General features: G+C 43.4%; 1 protein-coding gene across 9 annotated transcripts in view; it reads left to right on the top strand.

The window, feature by feature from the left end:
- Positions 1–13,800, top strand: part of actn3b (actinin alpha 3b) — a 49,944-nt gene that overhangs the window by 13,460 nt on the left and 22,684 nt on the right. The window lies entirely within an intron of this gene.

Here is a 13,800-nt window from a genome sequence, read left to right as displayed (position 1 = left end):
TTAGTCTTGCTCCATTGAGGTGTGCCCGCTGCCCTGGCTACCTAATCCCAGGATGCAATGGGGAAAGGGGAGAGGGGGGCGGGAGGTGTGTGGGGAGGGCATCTTAGATTCCCACCCATGATTCACTCTGTCAGGGTCATGTGATCCCAGTGCAGGAACAGTTACTCTGCTGAGGTGATCTCTGGACCTCTCAGCATATTTCCACTCACATATGCTGCTTATCTACACTTCTTCTATAAAGGATTATTGAGTTATGAGTTAAATATTCTCCAGATGTCCCACAATCTATGAGTCGCTTTTATGAAATCTCACAACACAAGGTTTGGTTTTAGCTGGCCCACTGACCAGTGAATTTAAGACATTTAAGTCCTCCAAATTGTACCAGATATTTACATTTATATCCCCAAGCGAGTTCTATCAAAATAATAAGATTAATTAATATAACGTGCTGTGCCCGTGTTGTGAGATACGTGTGGAGAGTATGCGTACGGGGGGTAAACGTAAGCGGAGAGGTGAGAGAGCCTGCAGTCAGATCAAATAGCAGTTGCTATTCCAGAAGCTGTGTCCATGTAGGGAGGCTTCTATAAACTGCTTTAGTGCAGCCACAGGAGCCCTGGGAGGCCATAGGAAGGGCTGAGGAGTGTGTGTGATCCGTGTGTGTGTGTTTGATATATTCTCGATTGAGTGTATTTTACTTGTATAGTTCATTTGTGCGTGAAAATCCGTGTTTTGGTGAGTTCTGTGCACGGATTCTGGTGAGGATCAGGACACAGTTTGACAGAGTGTCGTAATGGCGACAGCAGACACACTATACAGCCGCGGTGTCAGAATCCACTGAGCGAAAGTAGAAATGTTGATTGATGGGCTGAGAGAGCGACCATCTTGGATCTCACCGGAGCGGTCCTGTATGTTTGTGAATGTGAACCAAAATGGTTTCTCGACGCGGTGATTTGACTTTATCACTTTTGTTGTGTTTATAGCTTGTAATTATAGTGATTGAGTGGAAGATGACGATGTTTTTAACACACTTAATGCGTTTTAGTTGTAATACATTAGCTTGGCTCACTGTACCTGAGCCAAAAATGTTCCTATTACTCATTTGTAATATTAATCATTTATATATAAGCATTAAAGCTTTTAGTAGCAAGGGAAAGGTCTAATGGCTCACAATGCGGTTACCGCCACCATTATTTAATCGCTAATAAATAAACTACACTAAAACTAAGCATGAGAGCATTCAGTGTCATCAATAGAAGAGTCAATCAATAGTCAGTCAAGTCTTTATTGTAATACTTTCTACAGTCCAAAGCTGCAACCATCCTAGTTTTAGTTGTTATTATTCCCCAGGATCTAGTGCTGGAAGTGAAAATGGAGATCTGAGGTTTATGAGGAAGCAGATCGTCACAAACTGTCTAATCTGTGGCTTCAGTAACAATAGACACACAGTGGATACACGGCTGAACACCAACACCTACAAAATGTCACCTCATCGTCTCTCATGTTGAGTTTAAACCATTTTCGGACCGCTCAGCTACCCGCAGTAATGAAACCGACAGTCAGAACACTGAATTCGTCTTTTGTGAAAATGAATGCTAAGCTCATGATGTGGAGGCTGATGCCAGCTGTGTGCGGCGGGTATTTATAGGTAAGCGGTAGCAGAAGTTACACTCGTCAGTATGATGATAGGTCTCTTATAATAGGACTCAGGTCATGAATATATCACAATGTCTGCACTCTCAAAGTTTTCTGAAATAACTCCAGAAACAGCCTTGCCAGCTCCAGTTCAGATTGCCATAATAGCTTTCCTTGACTTTTTGCTTTAGATGTAACTTTAGTTTTTTTTGTCAATATGAGTGATTGAATAAACCACGTTAGATAGATAGATAGATTAATTTGACAAAAATTGAAAAACATACATGATAGACAATCATGATAACAGTCCCCATATAAGATTTTTAACACGTTCCTGTTTGGTTTATCACATTCTAGCTGCATGCAGTCAATAAATGATTGAAATGATTGAAAATATTGTCATAGCCCGGTGTTTGGAGCTGTTTAATGCACAGTGAGATGTTTATTAGCTGCAGCATTATACAGTACATAGGTGTTAACAGCTGTGTGTCAATGCTAACTGAGGTCTTCCTGAATGTCAAGGCGTACAGCAGCAGTCACATGTGGTCAGTCTGGAGTCACTCTGGTTTTATACACTAGAACTAAGTTCTGGAACAGATAACAAAATGAAATCAAAGTTGTAGATCATCCAGACTAGAGAAGTTAAATAACTGATTGTTTAGTCACAATGTTGATAGTGACTTGCTCTTTTGGCAAAATTAATGCTAGGTCGGTTGCAGGTTACCATAGATAACCTCAGGTCAGTTTCCTGCAAAGGTTCCTGTTCAGACAGAATTAGCTGATCCTAGATCTGCCTGGACAGTTTTGCCTCTTATTTCAGAGAAAGAACACGCCTACTGAAATTAGACCCCTTCACCTCCCTCCACCTCCCTCCACCTCCCCCCTCCTCCTCCGAGACCCCCCCCCCCCCCCCCCCCCCCAAACACACACACACACACACACCTTCTCAGGCCAGGCGCACGGTCATAAATCCTCGACAACCTCTTACACCAATTTATCTCTCTCATCGTCAATCTCCGAGCCCGGAGCTCATTAAATGACAAAGGAACTCGGCGTGCCGCTGCCGCCGCCGCTGCCAACCGCCGACCTGCCCCCTCACCTCTGTTCTCCGCCATCGATCACTCTGTCAGTCAATTCATCTGTCGGCTCATAACGGCGAGAAAGAGGGTGAAAGCAGTACTGGAGTAAACAGAGTGAGATGAGGACGTTGTAGGTGGGAACCAAGGCTGATCACATGAAAACTCGCTGAGGATTAAAGTCACAATGAAATGAAAAAAAAAAAAGACTTTCACCTTGTTAGCTAATTTTCCATGCTGTTATATACACCTACTTAACAATACATGCCAAAAAAATTACCCAAACAAATATTTTCTTGTATTTTTATACCAAAACCCCATTACTTTTCCTTTGAAAACTGTGTATTTTTAGCGGTTACTGAAAAATCCCAACCAATAAAACCAAACCATTACAGATTTTTTAACAACCCCCCTCCCTTCCTCCCTCCACCCTTCCCATTATATAAAACTGCCTTCCTCTCCCAAACTGCTATCCCATCAGTTTATACTGCCAGCCACTTTTGAGCGATCCTTCCCCGCGTTAAGCCCTGCCTCAACACCCCGTTACCACAATTTGAAATATGTCAATTACGGAGGCAGGAGCGCTCTCAAAATGCCACTTCATTGTGACTTTAACAAAAAAAAAGCAGACAGTGTTGTTTTTTTTGTTGTTTTTTTTATAAATCACCTACACTGTTTGTACTGCCAAGCCCTGCACCGCTCCGTCCCATCCTGCTCTCTCTCCTTCACACCGTCGATAAAACCAGACATCTGAAGGCTGCGGCACACTGTTCCTGCTCTTCAATTCTTGTCAGTCACACACACACACACACACACACACACATGCCACGCTGCTGGAGGAGCACATTGTTAAGTTCTGGCTGGCATTTCGGGCCGGCATCATCACTCCGGTATAGCACAGCAAACCGGAACAGCGTGGCAGTGGGATACAATTTAATGCGGTAAAACGGAACAGAACAGGATGTACCGCAGTGTGTCTCCCCGCATCGAAACGAAGCAATTAATGTGACGATGCAGACAGATGGTTGTGTCAAAACTAATGATTGACTGAATCGGGTTAGCCGTTCGTCTCTTGGGTTCCCGATTGAATCAGCCGCGGGCAAAAAAAAAAAAACGTACTGTACCTCATTTGCGGATGATGCTAAGCGGGATTGTCACACACAGTACCTGCGCCTCCCCGCTGCACAAGTCATATTGGGGGTTTTTTTTGGTCATAACTTTACTTCTTAGAGCACAGTGAGGCTTCTTCGTGCGCTCACGTAATTGTTGGTTTGGATTGATTCGATGGTTGTGTATTGCGGTTGTCGGGGGAAAACCAGCCTTGTATCTCCAAAATGTAAACTTTTCAGGAACTAAGAAAAGCTGCCTTGTTTTCAGCTTGACCACCATGTGTTTTTCAGTTCATCCAATGAGGTTTAAAAGGTTTTCAAAAGACCAAGAGTTGTGGAATATTCTCAACCTGTTGGAGAACATGTAATCCTTCAACTGGAGTTAAAACATGAAAGTCAAAATCATATCAAAATTGGAGTTACAAGGTTTTCACTTGACAACAGCTACCTGATGTGTTAATACAGCTTGGCATTGCAGATATACAGTAGATTTCAATATAGAGGCTAATATTATGTACTTTATTTGCAGCCTTGAATCTTCAGGTTTAAGTCTAGTGGTAGCACATGTTAGAATTGTTTCCCTTTGTCCTGTCTGTGTGTGTGTGTGTTTGGTGTGGGTGGAGGACTGTTGTCTTTCATCAGGTGTTCCACCTGTTCTCTCACTAGCCAGAATCCCTTGTGCCCACTGCATATCTCACTGGCATCTGGCAGAGGGTTGGCACACACACACACACACACACACACACACACACACAGAGGCAGGCAGATTTGGACTAGCAGAGGTGTCCTAGGCCTTTCATCCTCTAAGCATAGACATAAATCCTTGGGTCTGGACCCGGGCCCTGGCTGGCAGGCCGGCGGTGTGTCAGCAGGGTTTCTGGGACATTAGCCCCGTAAGTCGACCTTCGTCCCCTCTGATCCCCTTCATGAAGAAGACGTTGAATCGAAATCACGATTGGGATCGATTCACTTACAATTCAACCTGCTGAAAATGTGCTTTGAAACTGCCTTTCACGTAATAATCCTGGATTCCTGAACTGAATTGAGAGCAGATTGATTGGCCATGGTTAATATTCAGGGTTAAGGACAAGTTGAGCTGTTCTGTTTGTTCTGTTTCATTTCCTCTTTGTCCTTAATTACAGTATTGCCTCAGCTGTGTTCACCTTGTTCTTTATGACAGGCTGTGTTCACCTTGTTCTTAATGACAGAATTTGCAAATCTAAGATTTTATAATCCCTCAAAACTGACCCAAACTGAAGCATCCTTGTAGCTCAGTGGGTTAAGGTGTAACGTTTCTCTTTTTGTCATTTCAGCCCTTTTTATATTCCATTTCTCTCATTTTTGCACCATAATCCTCAGTGTGGACTTTTCCCAACAGTGTATGGGTTCGTTTCCTGTTCTGATATTTTTTGTGGTTTTTTGTGGAACAGACACACTTGTGGCTGACATTTATACAAGAGGTTTCATTCTAAAACGTTATAAACCCACTGTGTAAGAATGTTGAAATGCATGAGTCAACATTACACAAATTCTGATGATTATATCCTCAAAAACAACACTTACAACGTTTTTGTAAGCGAAGGTCTTCAAATGACTCATAACTTTAATAGAAAACCGTAATCCATGCCAATCATTCTGCAAGATTAGGATTAAGATTTTTTCAGATTGTGAGCATCTCATTTTGCCACAGATCTCTTTGTATGGACATGGTGACCACAGACTTACTTCACCATTTCTCATGAAATTAATAAATAATGATAAACATTGCCCCAGATCATCTGTAGTGACAGAGATGACATCATCACAGAAACCTATTTCTTCTCCCAGCTGTTCCATCCCATGTGTTTTTTTGATGTAATAGTTGTTGAGGTGTTAAGGGGGGGATTAGAGTTGGGGTGACGTGGTTGATGGGTTCAGGTTGGTGTATCAGAGGTGTGTATGGGGTGGGGGTGTTTTAGGGGGCGGGTGAGCGGGTGTCAGGGAGTTAGAAGTGGGGTCTCAACTCGTCTCTTATGTCATTGTCCCAAATCGTCCCTATGGCACCCAAGTTCAGGGCTTCAGGTCTCTGTGAGAGGAGGGATATTTAAAACCCACAAGGGGAGGAAGGGGACGAGGAGGAGGAGGCGGAGGGGGGGTGGGGTGTGTGTGGGGGGGGGGGGGGGGGGGGGGGGGTGTACAAGGAGGGATTAGTGGCTCCTCAGTGTCCGTCACACCTGTTGTGTGTTGTAACTCCCCCTCTCCCTCCACCACCTCCACCGCCGCTGTATCAACTGTCGAAACTCGGTGTAGGAATTCAGGGCGACTATTGTTTACAACAGACCCGATTACAAGTTTCCCGGGACAAGGACATGATGTCAGTCGTGGAGTTAGGTGCAAACAAACCTAAAAATACTGATTTGTCAATAAAACTGTAGTTCGCTTTGTAAAAACTTCAGTGTAGATCCTTTGAAAAAGTCGGTTTGCCTACAATCACTGTTCTGTGCTTAGGAAACAACAAATAGTGTGTTTTTCAAAATATATTTTATAGCTGATTTCACTAACAACACATTACATGGACTGTGTTCTGTGTCTGTGTTTTTCCTTAATGTTTATGTTCACCATGTTGTTTCTGCTCATGTCTGAGTCATGCATATCACCTTTGAGGCGCACAAAATAATTGTCAGTGTTAATTGAAGTGTGAGAGTGTAAAAAACCAACACAATGCCGGTGTTTATATCACTTCACACCCATCAGAGCCTCGTCATCTCTACGAGCGGACAAACAACTCACAAACAACTCGTCGCTGAGAAATCAATACTTATTTACGCTGGGAAATTTGCTGTGGTCTGCTCTTGAAAATCAGTCATGATGGCAAAATCTTGGATGTAATCAGCCACGGACACAGGAAATTTCCCAGTGTTAAGTATTGATTTTTCAGTGACACGGTACAGCTGTTGATTGGAGAGTTATTTGTTCACTGATTGAGCTGATTGAAGTGTGTTGAATAAACTCTGATGGGAGTGAACTTAACCAAACACTGGCATTGTGTTGATTTTTACACTCTGATTTGAATTAACACTTGACGATTTTGCTGTGTGCAAGTCTAAAAAACGTCATGTCAACAGTATGTGAACATGGTTAAAATGGTGTAAGTTCAAAGTTATCTTGATCCATGTTTGGATATTGTTGAAGCCACCTTTTTGTGGAAGGTATGGATGAATAGAAGTACAATATTTTCACTCAGCCTGACAGATGAACAAATTAAAGCCAGATCCTCTGCTCTATTATCTGCTGATGGATGGACAGAACCTGTTATACTTCTTACCTGTCGAGGGATTGCGTTGCGTAGCTGCCTGTTGGGACGTTCAAACGATGGGAAATTGCAAATGTCAGCCCACAGTGTTAAATACTTACGATGCTAAAAGAGTGAGAGAATTTCCAAAACACTATATAAGCATTTTGAAAAGAAAAAAATACCTGAAGTTTGTCATTCAATATCTGTGAAACAGGGAGGATACAGTCTGTTTAAGTCTTATGATTTTGTCATTTGGGACCTACGTTACTTACAATCCTTTAAAAAATACAATAATTAGTTTTAATGCTGTGCTATGAATCATTTAATGAGAGTAGGTATCACTTTTTTCACATGTGGGCATCTCATTTTGGATTGAAACTCATTAAATACTTATAAAATCTTACAGCAAGGCGTAATATTGTGTGTTTGAGCTTGAGCTTCCCTTTGTGCTCTGCGTCAGTGTTTTAATATCCGCTGACCTGTGGCTCGGTGGCATTGGGAGCCGCTGCCTTCTTCATTGTGGGGGAAGGGTTGCACATTCCCTCTGCCCTCAGACCAGTATATTACTGTCGGACAGGTGGGCCAAAATCACCGGGCTATTATTAAACCGGGGCTTCGGTTTTGCACTCAAAGCTATAACTTACATATGTTTGGTAGCTGCGGGCGGTTTGTGTTGGGAGATTTGTGTGTACAAGTCTCAAACAAGGTGCATTATTTATTGATACTTAGTGTATTATTAAATATCTTTCCTGTTTCCCGGCTGGAAATTTGATGAATGAGCGACTAAATAAGTTAAAAAATGACTAATGGCTTTGTTTTTCATTATTAAAAATTGTATACCTAGTTTTTAAACACTGTATTTTTCTGTGCGTGTGTGTGTGTGTGTGTGTGTGTGTGCGCGTGTGTGCGTGATGTTATGTCACGCATGTATGAATGTGTGTGTGTGTCCATTTGCAATACGACACAGTGACCTTATAAACACAACAGCGCTGTTTATGTGTGTCTATTTGTGTGTGTGTGTGTGTGTGTGTGTGTGTGTGTGCGTGTGCGTGCATGCGTGTGTGTGTGTGTGTGTATGTGACCAGGACATGGCTGCTGAACAGGTGTGTGACAAAGGTGGCTGAGTAGTGGACAGGTGTGTGTGGTATGAACTGTCAACCTTGCAGGCAGACTATTTTTACACCAGTAGTGAGACACAAATACCTGTGGTATATTAAGTTGAGGCATAAATATATATATTTATATTTATATATACCTGCTGTATGTTAGCTTAGGGCGTGTGTACATATAGCAGCTTATTCACAGTGACACACTACAAATGAGACTAGAAGAAGGGAGAAGGGAAGAGAGCAGAACAGAAACAAAATAGAATTTAGAACGTTATTTACTTTTCTGTTGCCCTTTTTGTTTCTATTTGCTGTATTTTTCTTTTCTGGCAGTTTTATTTTATGTAAAGCACTTTCCAACTCCATTTTGAAAGGTGCTATACTCATAAAGTTTATTATTATTATCGTTAATCTTTTTTATGGGCAGAGTAAGCCTGATTTGAAAGAATGGGGTCTTAAGAAAAGAATGGAAGAGAGCAAACCAGAAGAAACAAAATAGAAAAGAATAGAGTAGAACACCTTTATATGAACCTTATGTATGTCTGGATTTCTTTTTAAAAAACTAACTGAACTTGAAAGAATTAGGTCATGGGCTTAATGTTCAAGCTACAATAAAAGCATCCTGTCTTAGTCTATCATGGGGATACAACATGATTCTCTTAGATGCTTCTGCACAATGTTATAAGATTTATAAAATGGATTACATTGGGGTTTTTTTAGTTTTGTTTTGTTGCTGCGAAGTCAAAATGTTCACATATTCTGACTCTAGCTTCTTGTAGATCGGTAAAAAAAATACCCATAATCTCAAAACCCTGAGTATGGATAAAGATAGATTGGGATTATGGATAGGAATAGATGGATAAATGTAGGAAATGTAGGTTTCCATTCCAACCAAACACCACACCAGCATATTTCACTAATTAGTCCGCCCCTCTCTGCTTGAAGGTGCCAATCAGCTGCTGTTAGTTAGAGTCTGGTTGGAATAAAAAACCTGCGGACTGTTCCATGGCACAAGACGGGACACCGCTGGCTCAGGGGGAGCATTGCTAACAGGCTAAGTGTAAACCGAGACCGTCCTGTAAAGTTATAATTATCAAACTCATTAGCTGAAGTGTAAAGTATGTATGTATGTATGTTTTTTGTGTCCAAGAATGGGCCGAGATAGAGAGATGGGAGAGTTGCGATTGTGGAGAGCACTCACACTGGGCTAATTGTCAGGTCAGCCGCTGTTGACGTATCCGCATTACAGTGTGTGATGAATTCGACTGGTGGGCACACAGGCAGAGAGGGAGGGAGGGACGGAGGGAGAGAGGGAGGGAGAGAGGGAGGGAGGCACATACCTGTAGCATAGCAGCGGGACAGGAAGCCGGTCAGACCAGACGGGGGCGACCATTTTGTGTCTGCGCCCTCTGTGGCGACAATGATGTCATGGGTGAACACAAACACAGTCCCGGTTGGGACGTCCTATGGGGAGACAGCAGCCTAGCACCCAGGACGTTAGCCTCCATCTCATAATGAAGGAATCGACACGTTCATAATTCAAATGAAATGTGTGCACAAAAAGGTGAAACATGAACATGAACAGGGGCTCGGGGCAAAAATGCCATTGGAAGTTCATGAAATACCTGTAAAATTAAGAATGAGGGAGGCAGAATTTTTTTATACTGCTGTCAAATATTCACTGTTGTCCCCCGTGGGCCACCATAGGTGATGCGTGGGAGACTCTGACTGGGCGATTCTTCACAGTGCGATCTGGGTGAGAAAAATGGAGCGTTTTTTTTATCAGAAAAACAACCGACCACGCAGCCAGAAGCAAAATGTTGGTACCAAGCAGCCAGCAGTAGAAGAAAATACCAACCTCGCACAAACCAGTGCATCAATAATAAAATAACACAGCTAATATGGTAAAAGTCTGAACAATGGAGGGGCGGAAGATGGACCGGTTGGGGACAGAGAATGGGAAACGGCACCATCCTGTTCTGGAGGGCCTGCTGCCAGTTTCCAGCAGTGGGAAAGAAGTTAAAATTAATCACAGTGGTACAAATTGAGTGTTTATTTGCCAATACTACTACTAAAACTAATGTATTATTTTATAGCTCAATAAAATGACCAGCAAAAAGAACCAAAATGCCCTTAAAAAATCAGATCAAAGGGGCAAGAAATGAAAATTCCCCATGCCCTATGAAAAAAAAAGTTAATTTCTTACCCTGGTGCACAACATTCCCATTACTGTAACTATACTGCATCAGGGCTGTGGTGGGATAAAATGCCCTTAAATGTCAGTGCAGTTATGGAACAAGCCCATTTCAAAAAGGTACTTTGCTCAGCGCTGCCCCTCTGAGGCCGGCAGCAGCAACTGCAGGCGGCGTTGTGGTTGCATCAGCTCTTTGATGGACAGCCGTTCGAATGAGGAGAGGTGTGTGTGTGTATGTGTGTGTGTGTGTGTGTATGTGGGGTGTCAGCTGTATGGAGGGGTCAGCAGCCCCGATTCCCCCTTGGGGGGTGTAGCTATGGCAGGCATTCAGCTGGGCAGCCGTGACTTCATTTTAACAAGAGGGACTGGAAAAAGGCCCCGGTCGAGCCGAGCGGAGCCGAGCCGAGCCGAGCTGAGCCGGGCCGAGACAGGCCAGACCGACAGGTGTGGAGAGACAGAGAGGAGGAGGAGGAGTAGAAGAAGAGGGGGGGGAACACCGGGAAAGAGGGTGACTTCATGCTAGTGGACTCCATCGACCCCCACAGGCATTAAAACAAGCCCATGGGATGAGATAACAGAGTATTACAGATGTAGTGGAATATCAATAATAGCTGTAGTTATTATAGGTATTGCAGTCAATTGTTTTGTTCTCTAGGGTTCTCTAGCATTCAGCATTTTGGATCAATCAATTTGTGGAATATGTCAAACTTAATTATGCAAAGTGAACCCGTGATTTCAATTACTGCCAGACAAACTCAAACAACTCTCCTTTGATGTTGGCGAACACTGGTCACCCCTCCTCCCTGCTCCCCTCTCGTCTTCCCCACACTTTCTCAAGTTTATGATTTTATATCTTCCACATATCCTTCAATCCATTCCTTCCTCTCCTTCTTTCTTGCCCCCCCCCCCCCCCCCCCGTCTTGGACTCTTACACTTCACCTCAGGAATCCTGCCCTCTCAGCTGTCCGGCGGTGTCCGTTAGCCGCCCGATTTAGCCTCCACCCGCTTCTACCCCAACCCCCCGCCTCCCTCCACCCCTCCTTCTGCTTTGCCGTCTTTTCTTCTCCTCCTCCTCTACCTAATTTAGCCCCCCCTCCTCCTTCCTCTCCCTTACTCCCTGCCCTCCCTCCCTCCTTCTCCTCCTCCCCTCCTCCCCCCTCCTCGTCTCCTCCCTGGCTGGCCCGGTGGCCTGTGTGTGCCGGATTAGGAGCCTGTCTAAATTTGGTCATGCGTGGCAAAGGAGACAGCACCTGCTGGGACCCCGGCTGGTTGGACAGGCCCTCTTCTCCCCTCCAGACCCTTACATCAAATTACACCGGGGCCTGGGCATTCCTGTCAGTCCTCTCACTTCTCTACTTCTCTCTCTCTCTCTCTCTCTCTCTCTTTTTCTCTCTCTCAGTCTCTGTCTTTCGCTTTCAAATTCTCAAATTTAATTCAAATTCAAGGATGCTTTGCCGCCGCGACGTGTGTCAAAAAACTAATGATATTGCTGAGGCAGTTTGCGCTGCTTTGCAATTTTCATGTCAAAAAAATACAAAGAAACTTTGCTGTTTCCCTCTTTCTTTGTCTTTCTCTCTCTTTCTCTCCCTCTCTTGCTCTCAGCTGATCAATCGATTGATAGTGTGCTTTCTCTTTTTCTCCCAATCGAGTGCACCATCTCTCTCTCTCTCTGTATTGCGCTCTTTTTTTTTCATCCCTCCAATTATCTCTCTTTCTCCCTCTCACCGATCAATGGTGTGGCTTCTCTCTCTCTCTCTTTCTCTCTCTCTCTCTCTCTCTCTCTCTCTCTCTCTGTCACTCTTTTTCCTCTCTCTGTCTCCGGTGCTTTGCTGCTCGGTCCACCCACGTAGTTGTACAATCAGACACACACACACACACACACACACAAGTGCAGCAAACAACATACATGCATGCACATGTACATGCATGTATGCGCACGGCATGCACATAGGCACACACCCACACACACACACACACACAGATATAAACATACATATAACATATACATATACATAGTTAGATTTCTAGATTCTATTATGCAATCTGCTGTAACGGAAAATTTATGCTGTCACCTTCTGAACACAAACCCTGTTTCATTGCTAATTTATACATCTCTGTCACTCACTCACTCTCTCTCTCTCTCTCTCTCTCTCTCTCTCTCTCTCTCTCTCTGTCTCTCTTTCTCTCTCTCTCTCCTCACTCCACCCACACTATCATCTGTAGTTAGTTATTCAGCTCATGCACTTATTCTGCTTCTACGCCCCCACATCCTCCAAACCCCGACAAACTTTTTGCTTCAACTACCCCCCCCTCCTCCCCTCCAACACACACACACACACACACACACACTCACGCTCTACCACATTCACATTTGAAGCTAAACACCATGAAAGCCTCTCAAAATACCATTCAGTGATTGATTGCAAGGCCTCATGGAACCAATTGAATTGTCCCCAATGTGCAAGACCCACGCCATTAGCCAATTTTCCAGCCAGACCGAAAGCAAGCACTCAAAGTGACTGAGAGCCGTTTCCATCACCGTCACACCGGCGGCTTCTACACACACACACACACACACACTGTCATCAGCATCGAATGAAGAGTTTTGTTCCCAAATGAGATAGCTGCCTTTTGAATAAAAGCAACATCTACTCTTACACAATGCTTGGCTGCACAGAATTAGGACTGTGGGACTTTTTGAAGAATAGCAGGTAACGTCCTCGCTTGACAAAATGCTTTTACAGACTAAATCCTCCATATTTCATAGACACTGAATGATGAACTGATGAATATACACTACCAGTCAAAAATCTGGACACACCTGACTGAATGTACTATGTTTTTCATTCTCTTAAAGCCATTTTGATCTAAAGGCTTCTGCTTAAATGCTTGAAATTTGTTTCTTAGACAAATATAAATAGTGAAGTTGATCCTATGTATGAATTTCTTTCCAAAGCCTTTGTCTTTCCATCAAGGCAAAGGGCGGCTACTTTAAAGAATCTAAAATATAAGATAGTTTTGATTTGTTGAACACTTTTTTGGTCACTGCATAATTCCATTTGTGTTATTTCATAGTTTTGATGTCTTTACTATTATTTTAAAATGTGGAAAATAGTAAAAAATAAAGAAGAACGCACCTGTCCAAACAATACACTTCATATAGTCTTCTAAACCAGAAGCCAGTTTCAACCAGTCCAGAACTGCAGAGTCAACAATGGCCGTCAAACTTGAGCAGGTCGACACAGTGTGCATCGGTGATATAAATGTTTGTGTGTGTGTGTGTGTGTGTGTGTGTGTGTGTGTGTGTGTGCACCCTCAGCAGCCACCATGATAACCAGGTCACATATTAGATTGGACAGTTGAGGCCTTGCTAAGCATTTTTGACCCCGCTCTCAAAAAGCAGGAGACA

The sequence above is a fragment of the Centroberyx affinis genome, unplaced genomic scaffold (genome assembly GCF_046629955.1).
Source record: "Centroberyx affinis isolate AG114_WGS23_722 - 3 ecotype Tasmania unplaced genomic scaffold, CSIRO-AGI_Caff_v1 ptg001094l_1, whole genome shotgun sequence".
NCBI classification, from domain to species: domain Eukaryota; kingdom Metazoa; phylum Chordata; class Actinopteri; order Beryciformes; family Berycidae; genus Centroberyx; species Centroberyx affinis.
This window is presented reverse-complemented; position numbering and strand designations above follow the sequence as displayed.